Consider the following 19,413-nt stretch of genomic DNA (forward strand, 5'->3'; position numbering starts at 1 on the left):
CCAAGTTGGAAAACACTCTGCAGGATATTATCCAGGAGAACTTCCCCAATCTAACAAGGCAGGCCAACATTCAGATTCAGGAAATACAGAGAACACCACAAAGATACTCCTCGAGAAGAGCAACTCCAAGACACATAATTGTCAGATTCATCAAAGTTGAAATGAAGGAAAAAATGTTAAGGGCAGCCACAGAGAAAGGTCGGGTTACCCACAAATGGAAGCCCATCACACTAACAGCGGATCTCGTGGCAGAAACTCTACAAGCCAGATGAGAGTGGGGGCCAATATTTAACATTCTTAAAGAAAAGAATTTTCAACCCAGAATTTCATATCCAGCCAAACTAAGCTTCATAAGTGAAGGAGAAATAAAATCCTTTACAGACAAGCAAACACTGAGAGATTTTGTCACCACCAGGCCTGCCCTAAAAGAGCTCTTGAAGGAAGCACTAAACATGGAAAGGAACAACCAGTACCAGCCACTGCAAAATCATGCCAAATTGCAAAGACCATCAAGGCTAGGAAGAAACTGCATCAACTAACGAGCAAAATAACCAGCTAACATCATAATGACAGGATCAAATTCACACATAACAATATTAACTTTAAATGTAAATGGACTAAATGCTCCAATTAAAAGACACAGACTGGCAAATTGGATAAAGACTCAAGACCCATCAGTGTGCTGTATTCAGGAAACCCATCTCATGTGCAGAGACACACATAGGCTCAAAATAAAAGGATGGAGGAAGATCTACCAAGCAAATGGAAAACAAAAAAAGGCAGGGGTTGCAATCCTAGTACCTGATAAAACAGACTTTAAACCAACAAAGATCAAAAGAGACAAAGAAGGCCATTACATAATGGTAAAGGGATCAATTCAAGAAGAAGAGCTAACTATCCTAAATTATATGCACCCAATACAGGAGCACCCAGATTCATAAAGCAAGTCCTGAGTGACATACAAAGTTACTTACACTCCCACACAATAGTAATGGGAGACTTTAACACCCCACTGTCAACATTAGACAGATCAATGAGACAGAAAGTTAACAAGGATACCCAGGAATTGAACTCAGCTCTGCACCAAGTGGACCTAATAGACATCTACAAGAACTCTCCACCCCAAATCAACAGAATATACATTTTTTTCAGCACCACACCATACCTATTCCAAAATTTACCACATAGTTGGAAGTAAAGCTCTCCTCAGCAAATGTAAAAGATCAGAAATTATAACAAACTGTCTCTCAGACCGCAGTGCAATCAAACTAGAACTCAGGATTAAGAAACTCCCTCAAAACTGCTCAACTACATGGAAACTGAACAACATGATCCTGAATGACTACTGGGTACATAACAAAATGAAGGCAGAAACCAATGACAACAAAGACAAAACATACCAGAATCTCTGGGACACATTCAAAGCAGTGTGTAGAGGGAAATTTATAGCACTAAATGCCCACAAGAGAAAGCAGGAAAGATCCAAAATTGACACCCTAACATCACAATTAAAAGAACTAGAAAAGCAAGAGCAAACACATTCAAAAGCTAGCAGAAGGCAAGAAATAACTAAAATCAGAGCAGAACTGAAGGAAATAGAGACACAAAAAACTCTTCAAAAAATTAATGAATCCAGGAGCTGATTTTTTGAAAGGATCAACAAAATTGATAGACTGCTAGCAAGACTAATAAAGAAGAAAAGAGAGAAGAATCAAATAGATGCAATAAAAAATGATAAAAGGGATATCACCACCGATCCCAGAGAAATACAAACTACCATCAGAGAATACTACAAACAGCTCTATGCAAATGAACTAGAAAATCTAGAAGAAATGGATCAATTCCTGGACACATACACCCTCCCAAGACTAAACCAGGGAGAAGTTGACTCTCTGAATAGACCAATAACAGGCTCTGAAATTGTGGAAATAATCAATAGCTTACCAACCAAAAAGAGTCCAGAACCAGATGGATTCACAGCCGAATTCTACCACAGGTACAAGGAGGAACTGGTACCATTCCTTCTGAAACTATTCCAATCAATAGAAAAAGAGGGAATACTCCCTAACTCATTTTATGAGGCCAGAATCATCCTGATACCAAAGCCTGGCAGAGACACAACCAAAAAAGAGAATTTTAGACCAATATCCTTGATGAACATTGATGCAAAAATCCTCAATAAAATACTGGCAAACCGAATCCAGCAGCACATCAAAAAGCTTACCCACCATGATCAAGTGGGCTTCATCCCTGGGATGCAAGGCTGGTTCAATATATGCAAATCAATAAATGTAATCCAGCATATAAACAGAACCAAAGACAAAAACCACATGATTATCTCAACAGATGCAGAAAAGGCCTTTGACAAAATTCAACAACCCTTCATGCTAAAAACTCTCAATAAATTAGGTATTGATGGGACGTATCTCAAAATAATAAGAGCTATCTATGACAAACCCACAGCCAATATCATACTGAATGGGCAAAAACTGGAAGCATTCCCTTTGAAAACTGGCACAAGACAGGGATGCCCTCTCTCACCACTCCTATTCAACATAGTGTTGGAAGTTCTGGCCAGGGCAATGAGGCAGGAGAAGGAAATAAAGGGTATTCAATTAGGAAAAGAGGAGGTCAAATTGTCCCTGTTTGCAGATGACATGATAGTATATCTAGAAAACCCCATTGTCTCAGCCCAAAATCTCCTTAAGCTGATAAGCAACTTCAGCAAAGTCTCAGGATACAAAATCAATGTACAAAAATCACAAGCATTCTTATACACCAATAACATACAAACAGAGAGCCAAATCATGAGTGAACTCCCATTCACAATTGCTTCAAAGAGAATAAAATACTTAGGAATCCAACTTACAAGGGACGTGAAGGACGTCTTCAAGGAGAACTACAAACCACCGCTCAATAAAATAAAAGAGGATACAAACAAATGGAAGAACATTCCATGCTCATGGATAGGAAGAATCAATATGGTGAAAATGGCCATACTGCCCAAGGTAATTTATAGATTCAATGCCATCCCCATCAAGCTACCAATGACTTTGTTCACAGAATTGGAAAAAACTACTTTCAAGTTCATATGGAACCAAAAAAGAGCCCGCATCACCAAGTCAATCCTAAGCCAAAAGAACAAAGCTGGAGGCATCACACTACCTGACTTCAAACTCTACTACAAGGCTACAGTAACCAAAACAGCATGGTACTGGTACCAAAACAGAGATATAGATCAATGGAATAGAACAGAGCCCTCAGAAATAATGCCACATATCTACAACCATCTGATCTTTGACAAACCTGACAAAAACAAGCAATGGGGAAAGGATTCCCTGTTTAATAAATGGTGCTGGGAAAACTGGCTAGCCATATGTAGAAAGCTGAAACTGGATCCCTTCCTTACACCTTATACAAAAATTAATTCAAGATGGATTAAAGACTTACATGTTAGACCTAAAACCATAAAAGCCCTAGAAGAAAACCTAGGCAATACCATTCAGGACATAGGCATGGGCAAGGACTTCATGTCTAAAACACCAAAAGCAATGGCAACAAAAGCCAAATTTGACAAATGGGATCTCATTAAACTCAAGAGCTTCTGCACAGCAAAAGAAACTACCATCAGAGTGAACAGGCAACCTACAGAATGGGAGAAAATTTTCACAACCTACTATCTGACAAAGGGCTAATATCCAGAATCTACAATGAACTCCAACAAATTTACAAGAAAAGAACAACCCCATCAAAAAGTGGGTGAAGGACATGAACAGACACTTCTCAAAAGAAGACATTTATGCAGCCAAAAGACACATGAAAAAATGCTCACCATCACTGGCCATCAGAGAAATGCAAATCAAAACCACAATGAGATACCATCTCACACCAGTTAGAATGGCAATCATTCAAAAGTCAGGAAACAACAGGTGCTGGAGAGGATGTGGAGAAATAGGAACAGTTTTACACTGTTGGTGGGACTATAAACTAGTTCAACCATTGTGGAAGACAGTGTGGCAATTCCTCAGGGATCTAGAACTCGAAATGCCATTTGACCCAGCCATCCCATTACTGGGTATATACCCAAAGGACTATAAATCATGCTGCTATAAAGACACATGAACACGTATGTTTATTGCGGCACTATTCACAATAGCAAAGACTTGGAACCAAGCCAAATGTCCAACAATGATAGACTGGATTAAGAAAATGTGGCACATATACACCATGGAATACTATGCAGCCATAAAAAATGATGAGTTCATGTCCTTTGTAGGGACATGGATGAAATTGGAAATCATCATTCTCAGTAAACTATCGCAAGAACAAGAAACCAAACACAGCATATTCTCACTCATAGGTGGGAATTGAACAATGAGAACACATGGACACAGGAAGGGGAACATCACGCTCTGGGGACTGTTGTGGGGTGGCGGGAGGGGGGAGGGATAGCTTTAGGAGATATACCTAAAGCTAAATGATGAGTTAATGGGTGCAGCACACCAACATGGCACATGTATACATATGTAACTAACCTGCATATTGTGCACATGTACCCTAAAACTTAAAGTATAATAATAATAAAATAAAAAATAAAAAAAAGAATAGATGGTAGGATGCCATCATTGCTCATGTAATTAGCTAATCTATGCACTGATGCTAAAAACAACAACAACAAAAAAAGTTTGCTATGGTGATTACAAAAGAAGAGTAATTCATTTACACTTAAAAGAACAGGTAAAACTTTGAAGTGAACAAGATGAAGTGTTTTAGGAGGACAAAATGAGAGGAGAGCGCATCAGACCAAGCCTGAACAAACATATGGAATGCTAAGAGTGCAAATTTCCCTCAGGAAATATCAAGAAGTATGGCTGTGTACTATGCAAGTGCAGGAAAATGTAATACATGGCTGAAAGTTTAATTGGAGTCATCATAGGAGATGTTGGGGGTCATACTGAATGGTGGACTTTATTCTGTTGGCCACTATTCCCTAAACTATTTTCCAATAAATTCTAGTTTCAGGAGATTATTTTTTATTTAACAGTTGTGTGGTGAGAAATTTTGGGGAAATGGGCATACTATGCTCCCTTCTTGAGAATATTTTATGCACGTTAGTACAGTAAAGTTTCTGAAAAGTCCATTGGTAGAGGAATATATTTAACTCTCAATTTCTCAAGCTCTATGATTCCTGCAATTATTTTCTCCTTCTTTGATGACATCTTTAATGCCTTGTAGATTTGGTCTTCAGGAGAATATTGAGAAAGGAGATATGAAGAAACCCGTCAGACAGGCTATTAGGGTAGGTCCTTGGTTAAATTTTTTCAAACAAAAGAACAGCCTGAAAAATCAAGCTTCATGCACAGATAAGGGAACTTGCATAGGTGGCCTTGCCTAACACATGCCCACAGCTACACAGATAAGAAAGTCTACATGGGTAACTTGCTCAGACATGTCCGCAATGGAAAATTCTATCCCTTAACACATGTGCAGTAAGGGGAACAAAGGAATAATGGAGTAACTCAAGCTAAGGGTCTTCATGTGCACTAGGAGGACAGAGTGGAGCTACACAGTTTGCACCTTATGCAAATGAGATGCCCAGCCCTCATTGGTTTTTTATAAAAGCCTTGCATTCAACTGTAAAAATGGCAGTGACAACCCTCTTCCAGGTCCCCCCTCCACAGTAGAGAGCTTTCTTCGTTTACTTATTAAACTTTCACTCCAACTTACCCTTTGTGTACAAGCTCCTTAATTCTCTTGGCCACAAGACAAAGAACTCTGGGTGAAATTCACCTCATAATGAGGGACTGCTACATTGTGGTACATTGGCAAGACTGTAACAATATGGCTTGTAAAATGCGGCTCTGGGCAAAGAGGATCAATAATTTACCTGGATGTGAGTGACAGGGTCTGGCTCATGTTTAATAAATGTTTGTAGGTTGCCCATTGAAAAAATAAAAGGAATTTTAAGCAATGTAGAATCATTAATGTGAGAGCCCTGAAACCAAGCCACTAACAAATCATTCCTGCAAGGGGAAAGTAGGATAAGTTAGTACCACTCGATTTTTTATTGTGATAAAATATACATAAAATAAAATTTGTCATTTTAGCCATTTTTAAGAGTACAGTTTGGTAGCATTAAATAGATTCACACTTTTGTGCAACTATTGCCAGAATCCATCTCCAGGACTCTTTCATTATTCCAATCTGAAACTTTGTACCCATTAAACACTAACTCTCCTTTCCTCTCTCCTCCCAGGAGCTGGCAGCCACCATTCTTCTTTCTGTTTCTATGAATTTGACAGAATTCAGAATTGTAGGTACTTCATGTAAGTGGATTTATACAATGTTTGCACTTCTGTGTCTGGCTTATTTCACTTCATAATACTTTCAGGACAAGTCATTTTTAAAAGAAATGACTTAAGGTCCGTGAAAGAAAATAAACAGCCACATATTATAACAGGCCCTAGTTAGAATTACTAGTAAAAAGCCAAATAATACAAATGTAAAGCACTGAGGGACATAAAGGCATTAAGGCTTTCCTCAAGAAGGAAATACTCTCAAATAAAGGGCAGAAATGGAAAGAGTTGAAGATACATCTTCCCCTGGTATGTGATTCCTTGGGAGCTGGTGTCACAGCTTGTCATTTTCTGGAGACTAATCAACATCAGGCAAGGCCTTCAAAAGGCTTTGCTTATGTTTAAACATCTAGAATATGTCAGACCTCACCAAAGCCATTGAAGCTACTGCAGAAGGTCCACGCTAAACAAGAACATAGACCGAGGATCATGCTTTCATTTGTTCCAAATGGCTACCTTTCAAATCACAAACAGCAGAATGTAGCCTGATTAGCACTCAAATATCAAAGGCACAAACATGATTGTTTTGTTGCGTTGCAAAACTCTCGCAGGGAAAGGAACCAGAATAAGTAAGTGTGCTTGTTGTAAAGAAGGAAAGCTGAGAAAAGAGGAAGCTATTAAGGTATATCTTTTTAAAAATTCTCCATGTCTCCCAAAATCATATTATCAAACACAAATCACTTCCCACCTAGGCCAATTGCAAGATTGCTCCTAGCTGGCCTCCTACCCTGATCCTAAGACCCTAATTCAAATCACCGCATTCTCCCACACCAAACCATTCTTCACAGGAGTTGCCAAATGATCTTCCCAACTAAAGCATCACCATGGTAATTGTCCTTCTCCAAAATCTCTAATCCTCTAATAGGTCCCCATTGTCTACCAGTCAAGTTCAACATTCACAGTCCTCCATCATTAAACCTTTTTTGAGAGACAGATCAAACAGCTGGGAATCAGTCATGCCTTCTCTGCTTCTGGAAAACTCCTCTCAGTACACATCATAAGTTGCCATTTGTTGTAGACATTTTTATTTGTAGCCTTTTGAGAAGATAGCTGAGTTAAGGGAAAAGCTGTGGAGTCTGCATGCTGACATCATATTCTACTTCCTACCTGTGTGACCCAGGGCTAGTTGTTTAATTCTCTGTGCCTCAGTTTCCTCACCAGAAAAATAAGAAAATAACAGTGTCTATGTCACTGGATGCACATATGGATATGTGAGTTAATATGGATGAAATGCTTAGAACAGTGTGGACTCTGAGCAGTGCCTAACCTTGTGCTGTCTAGCACACAGTATCATACAATACAATATGGACTACTCAACAATGTCTCTGGATGAAAGAATCCATTGAAATTAAAAAATAATGTGGCCAAATGGAAAGGTTCTTGTGTTGAACACAGGAAATTCTATTAAAGTTGAAAATTTCCAAACTCTTTAGGGCTCTCATTGTTAATGATCAATTATAGAAATAAAATTCTAATTGTCATTTTCTCACTTCTAATAATAAAATTCAGCCAAACAAAAGAAAAAAGAAAGAAAGAGATTGATGGGAAAGAAGGTTCAGTCATCAATAGATGTCTCTTCTGTTCATTCACCTTCTTATGCAAACGCTACCCTGCCTCTTTGCTAATCCTTCCATTACACAATTATGAACAACACTCCTCCAAAGATCAATCATTCTGCTTCCTTACCATAAAGTCTTAATATTTCATGAAGACACAATATCCCCCTCAAACTTTTCCAGCAAGAGTGGACACACCCTAATGCATTAAACAATAAAAATAAAATAGATTCATATACATGTTGGTGCTGAAATATAGCCAAGCCATCACCTTCCTTTAGTCATTCCTGGCTTTTCTACTTGTTACTGTTTACTTTTAGGTTTCCATTATGAATTTACACCAACCTCTTCCACCATGGTTTCTCTGTCCACTCACCTCCAGAACCCTCCCTCACCTTTTTGGATTTTATACTGGCTTTCTCCAACCCATTCTTTGCATTTTACTCTTAGGCCTTCATTAACATGTTCGAAACTACCATTTGAACTGGGAAATACAGAAAAGTGATCTGCAGTAAGAAAAGAAGAGTAAAACAGATTCACTGAGGGGACTTCCTGCATCTCCACAGCACTCTAGTTCCTGATTGCCCTCTGGAGACTATGAAGAGCCCCTGTTCTTAGAGTCCCAGGAGATCCTAGTGTCCCTCCCTTTTAATTCAAGTTGGTTCAAATTAAGTTTCTAACACAACAAATAGTTTTAGGTTTTTTTTTTAAAACATTTGTCTAAAGTCAGAAAAAGTCACAGTGCTCATGTTAATATGGTCTTCATTTATGGCATGAAGTAAGTCTCTTACTGTCTCTGCCTCTATTTTTACTTTAGCAAAATGAGAGACTGCATTTAATTTCTTCCCAGAGCTAATCAATCGGCATGCAGTGTCTTGAAGAAACACAGTGAGCAACCCCAACACGCTGTGGCACAGTATTCTCCTATGCACACTAATGAGTACTGTAACTAGAACGCCTCTCAGTAGCTCTTTAACCTAGGAGGACAACTCCCACTTGTACTGGATTCCAATTGGACTCTGTCTCCTCTAACTCTGTGGAAAGTATCCTAGAGGGTTCATGGATTGTCTGAGCAACTCAAGCTAAAGACTTGGGTGATTGAACCTAGATTGGGATGTTGAGTATTAGAGACCCAAGTAATTACATATCCACAGGCTCAACTAACTTGGCAATCACGGTGCCAGCTAGAGTAAATAGCCTATTTTAAGTTCTTTCACCAGTCACTTTCTTCTCTCTAATGTTGTTGATGCATCTATTTTCTAATTTTGAACCATAAAGGCTAAATTCTTAATAAGTGTATATTTATTTAGAAACATTTTACAGATGGCCTAATTCTTAAATCCCTTCACTTTCTCTTAAAGAGTAAGCTTTTGTAATATTTCCATCTTGACTGTCTGAAAATAAAATTGGGGTACAACTAATGCTCCTTGCATGGTCTCTCTCCAAATTTGATTGAATGATAATCCAACCCCTTATAAAAATCCAAAGAATCACATACAAAAAAATGAGACTCCGTTTGACTTCATAATCGACCAATCAAAATTAAGTTCCCTTTCTCTGATTTACCTTTTAAGGAGGATTTAGCAATCTTGGTAAAAGAGCCACAAACTTAGATTGCAACTGATTTGAGAGTCTCCATGTAGCTCCCAGTAACAAAAATATATGATCTTTGGATATTCATTCTAAAAGGAAAAAAATACAATGTAAAAGAATTGGGAGCCATTTCCAGAAGTCAGCAGTCACCTCAGCCGTCAGACCTGTGCTTGCTACAGGAAGTGGTAAACACAGTGTCTTGTGGTTCCTGGTGTTTGGACGTTGCCTGTAATGGTGGGAAAATGTCATTGCCTAGCAATAACCGGGCTGCAGTCAGTGCTTCAATCTAGGGGCCAATTCCAACGATGCTTGTTCATCCCACCCAGGTATTCCAGTCTTTGCAATGCATTGGAGGGTTGGTCTAACTGTAAGAGAAGCACAACTGATTTTTCTGATTCCTTATGCATTGCAGGCTGTACAACAGGTAAACAGAATAGTGAGACATCACCTGAGCCAGTCAAACCTGAAGTCAAGACTACAGAGAAAAAAGAACTATTTGAATCAAACCCAAATTTCAGAAGCACATCATTCAAGCCTCTAACCCAGCAGAATCAATAAAAAGGCCAAGTCCAGGTAAACCAATGGCAAATTTGGAACTAAAAAGCCATCTGCCTGCCTAAAACAAGCACTTGATAAACTGTCGTAAGGGAATGAATAAGATAAGAAAGAAGACAGTGAAGAAATCAAGATTGGGAACTCATGTGAAAATGGAGGGTGTTCAAAGACACCTCAGGGTCCACAGAATATAGAGAAAGCCTGTGTCTATCATTCTGGAGCACCTCTTTTCCATGAGGAGATGAAACTCTGAATCTATTGAAGAAAATAAAAGAAACTTCTGATTTTAATATGTTCTTAGCCAAAGAGGGCTGTGCAAAAAGGAAACACATGTAGACCACAGAAAAAAAATGCTGGGAACATGTAGACATGCCTGGCATCAGGCAAGAGGTCACAATTTCCATAGATGCTAAAAACTCACTTCCAGAACTTAGTTGAGTAGAAGCAAATAGTACATTATTAAATGCATACATTGCATTTGAATGTGGCTCATTGCATGGTGGCTCATGCCTATAATCCCAGCACTTTGGGAGGCCAAGGTCGGTGGATCACTTGAGCCTAGGAGTTCAAGTCCAGCCTGGCCAACATGACGAAACCCATCTCTACCAAAATACAAAAGTTAGCCAGGTGTAGTGGTGCATGCCTGTAATCCCAGCTAATTGGGAGTCTGAGGCATGAGAATCACTTGAACCTGGGAAGCAGAGGTTGCAGTGACTGAGGTTGCACCACTGTACTCCAGCCTAGGCAACAGAGCAAGACTCTGTCTCAACAACAACATCGACAACAAAAACAATGCATTGTATGTGAAGGACAGAAGAAATTTCATCAAAATGCAAAATTATGGATTGTGATTGTCGTAAAGTGAAGTTAGGTAGCTATGACTGCAATGCAGATGGAGAGCACAGTAAGAATAGCTGTTCCTATGCAATAGGCACGCCTTGAATTGCCTGCAACCAAAAAGCAGGAAAAACAAACAGAAGATACAACAGATTGGGTGATTGAGCTATTGCCTATTTCAGAATTCTTAATAATGTATGGCAAAGTGGTATCTTGCTGCTGTAATCTTTTGTTTTGTTGTGTTGTTGAATCTGGCATTTCAGGATCAACATCAGGTTCTTAAAAGCCACAGTCAGTTTATCTTTTTGTGCCTCCCATCATTCTTTTGAGTTACATAAGATTGATTATTCATTTCTCCTCGCTGATAGAACCATAGTTGTCTCCTATACTTGGAGAAGCTGGAAAATAGCTCACCAATATAATTGCAGTATTTCTTAGTATGATATTATATTAGGCAGAAAAACATTAAGGAACATTTGTTTTTGTCACATCTCTATTATCTCATAATTAGTAAGGCAAGATGAAATGTCAAATTTTAATCCTTTTTTATGGATTTGTGTTCCTATAATATATGAAAATCTTTGAGGAAGAGATGAAGCTCTGCATTATTTTTTCCATGTGGGAGGGGTCTTTTTTATAGGAGGATTAATTCTGAGGTAGTATAGTAGATAAGTAAAGGGAAATATATGCACTTATTAACAAATCAGAATTTGTTTACAACTAATTGAATTTAAAAATTATATCAATACTTATATCGCTTGCCAAGCAGTATGATTTAAGAGTATAGGAAACAAATAAGAGTACATAGGTATCAATTTGGTTAAAATTTACCATAAGACTAAGCAATAATGTAGAAAAGACTCTTTCCTAATTAAGTGTCTTTCGGTGGTGTTATGGCAAAATTCTAACTGTTTACAGCCTAACCTCTTGTAAAGCCTTTAATTAGTTACATATAAAAAAAAATTATCTACATCTGGCTTCTTGGATGGAAAACTATCTATAAAATTGTAGACTTAAAGGTTCATGAAAATACATTAGGGTATCAAAAAGTGAAATGTATGAACTTTATGACAACTATGATGTATTCAGTAAAATAGCTTAATTATTTTTTAAAAAAGGATCTTACTAGGGTTTGAGGTAAAACTCATGCCACTGCTAACTGATGAAGGTCGTATTCCATAAAAACCCTCCCTCCTTTTTCTTATTGATGGATGGCTCCAAAAAATTCTGTCCCTTCAATTTCACTCATGTATTGTGTCCTCTGTAAGCAGCCATATTTGTTAAAGCTGAAATGTCATGATGATGGATCACAACCAGACCCTGTATTTGGGGCTAGATACCTGAGCCAATCTGTCATTATGTGCAAATTATCTTCTTGCTGGATCTGGAGAGATAAATAAGGAAGATGAAATTGTACATGGCTTTATATCCTGTTTTAACTAAACAAACGTATGGCCCTATAAGAATGGGGGTCAGACATCATGGGACTCCATGGAACCTGTGATTCTGGAAGTGAGCCAGCTAAGGCCCCTCTGAGCTTGCTCCTGCTTTCCTCTGGATATTTGTATGCACCATGATACCTAAAAAACACTGAACACTGTCTGACTTAAATTCTATTTCATATTTGTTCACGTCATGCTTGAACTCTTAGCCTGGTCCTTATCTCTTCGAATTCACCCACATCTAACTCCAAAGATGATTCCTTGAGTTCATTTCAGACAATGCCATTTTAGTCTCCAGCAGGAGCCCTGGGGAAACTCACCATGTCTAATTTATCTTCAGTGAATATCAAATCATATTCACCACATAAAGGTTAGGATGACTTTATCAGTTTTATTAAAGCTGTAAATTTTGCTTTTAAAACCTGCCAAAGCCTATGCTTCTAGAATCCTCTAACAACAAATTAACTTTTTTTCCCTTCTTCCTCTGCTTACTCCTTCAGCCAGTCTGACCAATAGGATACTCCACATAGAGCAAGTGTGAAAATTGTCCCATAATTCAAGACAGCAGAGTGGTATTTCTGTTTTTCTACCTGGATTCACACTTGGCACAGTGCTGTAGCTCAGAAAGAAAAACTGCACATCTAAGAACCACAGTTCCAGTCAAGGGGATGGAGGCTTTGGTCTTACAGACATGAAAAAGCTGCTTTGAATCGCTTGACATTTTCTACTCAGGAACCCCAAACTTCTGCCTTCTGTTCTCGCTCCTTGTTAAGGCCTCCTTCTAAAGCCTCTGTGTAACATGATCTCAGCCCTCCCGAGCCTAGATTCCTCCATTGCCTCACTCCTCCCACTGCCCTTACTATGCCTTGTGGGAGCCTCTCCAGAGGACACTATCTCCTGAATGCACAATGTACCTTCACATCTTTCAACTTTTGCTCTGAATATTCCATCCAACTACATTCTCTTTGTCTTCTTTACCATCTGTTGAAATCCTATAGATCTTTTAGGGACCAGGCTGAATTCACATGCTTCATTCTCCTCCAATGCATCTAATCACCTTTCCTCCTTTCTCCATATCTTTTAGCACTTTGCATCCCTTTTCCCTGTCTAGCTCTCTCTCTACTTTAAATGCTCATGATCATCCTGACCCTCCTAGCACCTGTCTCTGTCTTTCCAATACTAGGCATAGCAAACAAATTGCTTAAAAAGCTCACGTTAGGCTGGGCACGGTGGCTCATGCCTGTAATCCAAGCACTTTGAAAGCCAAGGCAGGTGAATCATCTGAGGTCAGGAGTTCGAGACCAGCCTGACCAACATGGTGAAATCCTGTCTCTACTAAATACAAAAAATTAGCCGGGCATGGTGGCACATGTCTGTAATCCCAGCTACTTGGGAGGCTAAGATAGGAGAATCACTTGAACCTGGAATGTGGAGGTTGCAGTGAGCAGAGATTGTGCCATTACACTCCAGCCTGGACAACAAGAGCAAAACTCAGACTCAAAAAAAAAAAAAAAAAAAAAAAAGAAGAAGAAGAAGCTCACATTAGAAATAAAAAGAAAGAGATGATGAGTTACAAGGTGAGGCATAAAATTTACATATGGATTATGGAGCTGAAAAAGAGATGGAAGTCAAGAAGTTTGGTGCATGTTCTAGGAATAAACCAAATACCAGTGGCTGTATCACAATAATGTCCTGAGGCTTCTCCACCCAGATGACACTCAAAGACTTAATATTTTATTTATCCAATTAGCCAACCAGTATCCTTTGGCAAGTTGTGGCCATTTTATAAAACCTGAACAATATGTTCATCGAATCTTTGTAATTAGGAAACTATATTTCTAAAACCAAAATAAAACCCAGAAGACTCACTCACTCTTGCATTTTCCAACATTACTAAGGAAGTAAGAAAGAAAATCACTGATAATGATGGAAATGTTCGTCTTGGAGAAAATTCCATCTTTTTTCCCAGTCATGAATGACAACTCTGGGCACAAAGATCATGGAGTCTGTGTATTTCCTTAGCACCTAGAATACTACCTGGGACATGACAGGTCTTAAGTATATGTAGAATAAATGTTTTAGAAGAAAAATTGATAAACTGTGGTTCTCAATTAAGTGTGGGTGGCAAGGCAGAGAGAGAAGTGTAGAGCAACCTCCAGTTTAGAGCTGGAACAGCAGAGTGGAGGTTGGAGCTGTTGATTAAAGGCATTCGTAGCAGAAAAAGCATGGGTTCTACAGGAAAGACTGTTGGTTTGGCTTCAGATATGTGTTGAACTTATGAGAACTTTGATCCCAATAGAGATGTCTATTAGCTAATTGATTACTCAGGTCAGGAGCTTAGGAGAGAGCTGGCAACCAGAAATTAAGGCATAGTTCCATGGTTGCAGACTGCTAGCTCACAGGCTTGTCTAGCCAGCACAACATATTTAAATTTTTGTGTCACTTGAAAACTTTAACAAGCAAGAAGACGTCACATAAAAATCCAGATTTTCAACTTCTCTTTAAAAAGCTGAAGATCTAGTAAAGTTATACCTACCTTCCCTCAAGCTAGCAAAGAGCGAGAGCTGAGAAGTGGCAATCCCCTTACATGCAAATGTCCCCTCAGTCACCATAGAACCTTCATTTCATGTTGTTTTCCCCATGCCAAGGGCTCCAGGTTCCATTGCCATCCTGTTTGTGTGGTTATTCTTAGAGGAGAGCTAAGAAAAATGAAATCTTTCTCTATCACATCTATCGAAAGCGGGAAAATTAAAACTACCGAGACTAGAAAAAAAAATTATTATACTTATCTAACATCTTTGCTGTGTTGCCAATCTAGCTTCTAAAGGCATTCGACATTGTGACCTCTGACATAGTTTCAAGAGTTGTTTGAGTTACTGTCATGATATTCAGCTTTGAGTTTCATTGCCCAGAACCTCAGCAGCAGATGGTTCTCTCTCAGAAGAATACAGTGGTCTTGAGGTCAAGTTCTGTTCTTCATTCCGCATTTTCCTTGATGCCATTGTCAACCATTTTTACATCCTTGTTTAAGCTGGTAGTTTATTCATAATAAAATTATATATATAGATGTTTTTCTGATTATATCAATGATGAATGCAGGTTAAACTGTTACTTGCTGGGGTAAATAAGGAAACAGTAACAGTGAGCTAAACTTAGGTCATGCTTACTTTAGTAACTATAGGACTTGTGAACCTGTAAGAAATGTCACCTCTGTATGTGGCACAGACCTGTTTACAGAATTCTAAAACCCCTTAGATCAGTCTTCATTGCCTACTCCCAACCTTGATTCTTAGATACTTAGATAATAATAACACCTTCTTCTAGAATCCTAAAATAAACTATCCTACCATTCTGGAAAAATAAATTCTAAAAGCCTCCTTCAGTTTAAGAACGAAGCACATCTTGCATAAGGAGGAAGCACCAAATAACATTATTTAATAGATACGAACAAACAACTTACTCTACTTGGGTTCAAGGCTGTAATTCTGCTGCGAACTTGCTATCAGTCCTTGGATAAGCTAATTAACCTTTCTAAACCTTTCTATAAAATGGGGGTTAAATAATAGCTGAATAATCTACCTCTTAGAACTGTAGGAGCTAATATGTAAAGTACTTTATAAAAGCATATGACATTTTTCAAATTTTGATTGTCATTTTGTTTTCTGGAGATAACAAATGACATATGTTGAATCTACTTTGTGTTCAAGCCAACCTTTCATCAGCTTCCCTTTGGTTTATTAACACTACATTTATTGTTGAACTAAAACAGAGGCTTTTCATGGGTGTTTGATAAGAAAATATTACCAAGAAAGTTGTTTTTACACTGAACCATTCTTTCAAATGGTCACTTTTTTAGCTTCCCCTTGTTATCTCTTAATATTGACTTTACATCTAGTATTTTGATCATTTTCCTAAAAAGTCTTCACTTCAGAGGTTGGGAGTTAGTGCAGCTTACTAAAAGATTAAAAATCATTAACATTGCAAATAAAGTTCTGTGCTGTCACCCAGGTGATAGGAATTGAAATGGTGCCCCCTTGCGAGGATGTTCTGTCAATGCACCTCACAGACGGATGGATGCAATGTGTTTTTAGAGGAGGATATTCTCAGCACTAATTTGATGTAGATGAATACTGTGGCTCTTTATAAATGTAAGAAGCTCCCAGGTATGGCAGACGTTGACCACAATTCTCTTAACTTAGACAACAATGAATTAGAAGTGGACTTTTATTATAGTATTTCTGGAGTTTTCTTTGTACTCGACTATGTCTGTAATTGGTTGCCAGGAAACAGAAGTTTTTAAAATTATATTTCAGTTTGAATTTCAATTAACTTTAATAAATACATATATATGAATCCTCACTTGTCTACTTTTTAGAGGGAATAATAGGCACTAATAACTGTTACTTGTCCACCAAGTACAAACCAATGGACTTCATATAAGTTTTTTAAAATATAATTTGTTATATCTATCAGATATTAACTTCCCATTTCACTTAAAAGGAAACTGAAATTCAAAGAGGTTATTCAAATTCATGTAATAGTAAGTGACAAAGCTGGAAATCAATAAAGCTTTGAGTCCTGTTAATTAAAGCAATAAAAAATATATATAAATATATATGTATCTACTATATAGATAGTCCTCAAAAAATTTGTCATCTAAAAAGTGATAGTAAATTAAAAATCCAAGCACATTGTGTTGATTGATGTGTATAGGGTACTTTGGAAGCACTTGACTCAGACTGAGGAAACCAGGGATGGCTTCTTGGTAGAGATGACACCTGAGTTCAGATAGGAAGGATGAGGAGGAGTTCTGCAGGTAAAGTAGGAAGAAGGTAGGTTGCTCCTTTCTCAGGCTAAAGCCCAGATCTGTTCTATTCTGTGATTAGTACGATGAGGTGCAGGCCCATCTAATAAATGAAAATATGAGTCTTTTCTAAAGGATCAAAATTTGTTTCTCTCTTACATGAGAGAAATCCAGTGATGGATAATCTATGGCTGTTCTGGAAGATCTGTGGTGTTGTTAGGAACCAGCCTCCTTTCTTTCTATCGCACTAGCCACATTTAAGACTTCAAGTCTAAGAGCTCCTGAAAGGTATGGAGCTCCAACCGTCACCTCCCCTGTTCAGTCCTGAGGAGGAGGAAAGGAAAGAGGCACAAAAAGAACACCCCCCAACACCGAGTCTACAACCATTTCGATGTCTTCTCCTGAGTTGCAAGCAGTACGTCCACTGTCATATTGTTGGCCAAAGTATAGATATACAGCTATACCAAGTTGCAGGGGTGGCTAGAACTGTCTTTTATTGTATGCTGCAATGTGTACAATTAAAAAGTAGGAAGAAAAAAAACGAAGAGAATAAATGAATAGGCCAGCAGCTTCCCCCAGACTCCAAATCCCACGCTTCTACACACTAGTATTGTCCCAGGTAAAATTTTTTAGGTAATTAATAAAAGAGAATAAATGAATTACAGCAAATAAATGTCAAAGAAGAAGAAATATTTTTCAATGATCAAATGAAATATTACAAGGAAATCTTAGAATATGTTTGTATTTGTCTCTCTCCCAAGAGCAACATTGAATACCTGGAGTATATCTGCCTAAAAAATAATGTCTCAAATTTAGACATGCATTAGTAAACAAGAGGTCCTTCATTATTCAATTTGAGAAAGTATCTAAGTAAGTTATTAAAAATCTGTTAATGTGAGGCTAGGCTTTTGGTGGCAACCTCAAAAACACCAATAGCTTATATTAATATAGCTGTTTTGGTTTAAAAAAAAGTCACTTTCACATAATTTTTTTCTTTTTCAGAGATTTTCCAGAATATATTACCTAGTCACAACTTTTAAGCATTCTTTAAATCTTAAATACATGCCTGATAACATCTAATTGAAAAACACAGACCCACTGGAAATTTATCCAAAAAAATCAATATTTATATTTTCAGGATAGAGACCAAACTGCCAAGCCATCCCTGATGTTGAATTACACCTAAAACACATAATCTGAAAACATGCATGAGCTAAATGTATAATCATTTAAGTCACTAATGAGGGCAGGACTTCCTGCAAGGTGTCTAAAACCTGCTTTTTGACATTGGAAGCTCTGTGCGATTTTATGCCTGGCGTGAGGTTCTGCTACGTGGCCTGGTTATTCACAGCTGGAGGCGGTATCTCTCCTCAATTTATTCCTGCTTCCTGAGGGGAAATGTGTTAGCTGGCCTGGGAGTCAAACTGCTGAAACGTTTTTATTAGTGACAGATACTTTTAATAAGGTAAAAATGGCTACGCATTTGCATTAGTTTTCTATTGCTGGGTAAAAATTACTAGAAGCATGGAGGCTTAAAATAAAACTGATTTAGTGGCTCACGTTAATGTGTTACAATTTTAGGACAACATGACTGGGTTCTCTACTCAGGGTATCCCAAGGCAGAAATAAGGCATCAGCTGGACTGAGTTCTCATTTGGGGGCTCTGGGAGAAAATCCAATTCCAAATTGATTCCTGGTGTTGACAGAATTCAGTTCCTTGCAGTTGTAGGATTGAGGTTTCCATTTCCTTGCTGGCTCTCAGCCAGGGGTCACTTGGCTCCTAGAGGTCACCCTCAGTTCTGTGCCACGTGATTCCCTCCATCTTTAAGCCAGCAATGATGGGTCAAATCTTTCTCACACTTCCGGTTTCTAACTTCCTTACTGTGACAAGCTGGAGGAAAGTGTTTTAAAGTGCTCTCGTGATTAGGTCAGGCCAGCCCACTTGATCTTCATCATCTAATCATGAGAATAAAATCCATCCTATTCTCAGTTCCAGGGATCAATCAGGATGTGTACAGGGGGTGAGAAGTCTTGGAGGCTTTTGAGAATCTGCCTGCATAACAGCTGCTCAGAACTTGGTTGGGGAGGGAATTCTAGGCTGAGAATGGCAAATCTCTCTTGGGATTTTAATTCTAACACTAATAGCAAATAGTAAATTTTCCTAGATAAACCACTGCAGAAATGTCTCATTCCTGTGTTGGCAAGTATCCATTCTCTACTTTTTCTGATTGCTCTGAATTAAATGAAGTTTAAAATACCCTAGAAGGACT

The 19,413-nt window shown here is 38.2% G+C and overlaps 1 pseudogene; it reads left to right on the forward strand.

Moving 5' to 3' along the window:
• The first annotated feature begins 5,796 nt into the window (after window positions 1-5,796).
• Window positions 5,797-19,413, forward strand: part of LOC129034627 (cysteine and histidine-rich domain-containing protein 1-like) — a 28,857-nt pseudogene continuing 15,240 nt past the window's right edge.

The sequence above is a fragment of the Pongo pygmaeus genome, chromosome 3, assembly GCF_028885625.2.
Source record: "Pongo pygmaeus isolate AG05252 chromosome 3, NHGRI_mPonPyg2-v2.0_pri, whole genome shotgun sequence".
NCBI classification, from domain to species: domain Eukaryota; kingdom Metazoa; phylum Chordata; class Mammalia; order Primates; family Hominidae; genus Pongo; species Pongo pygmaeus.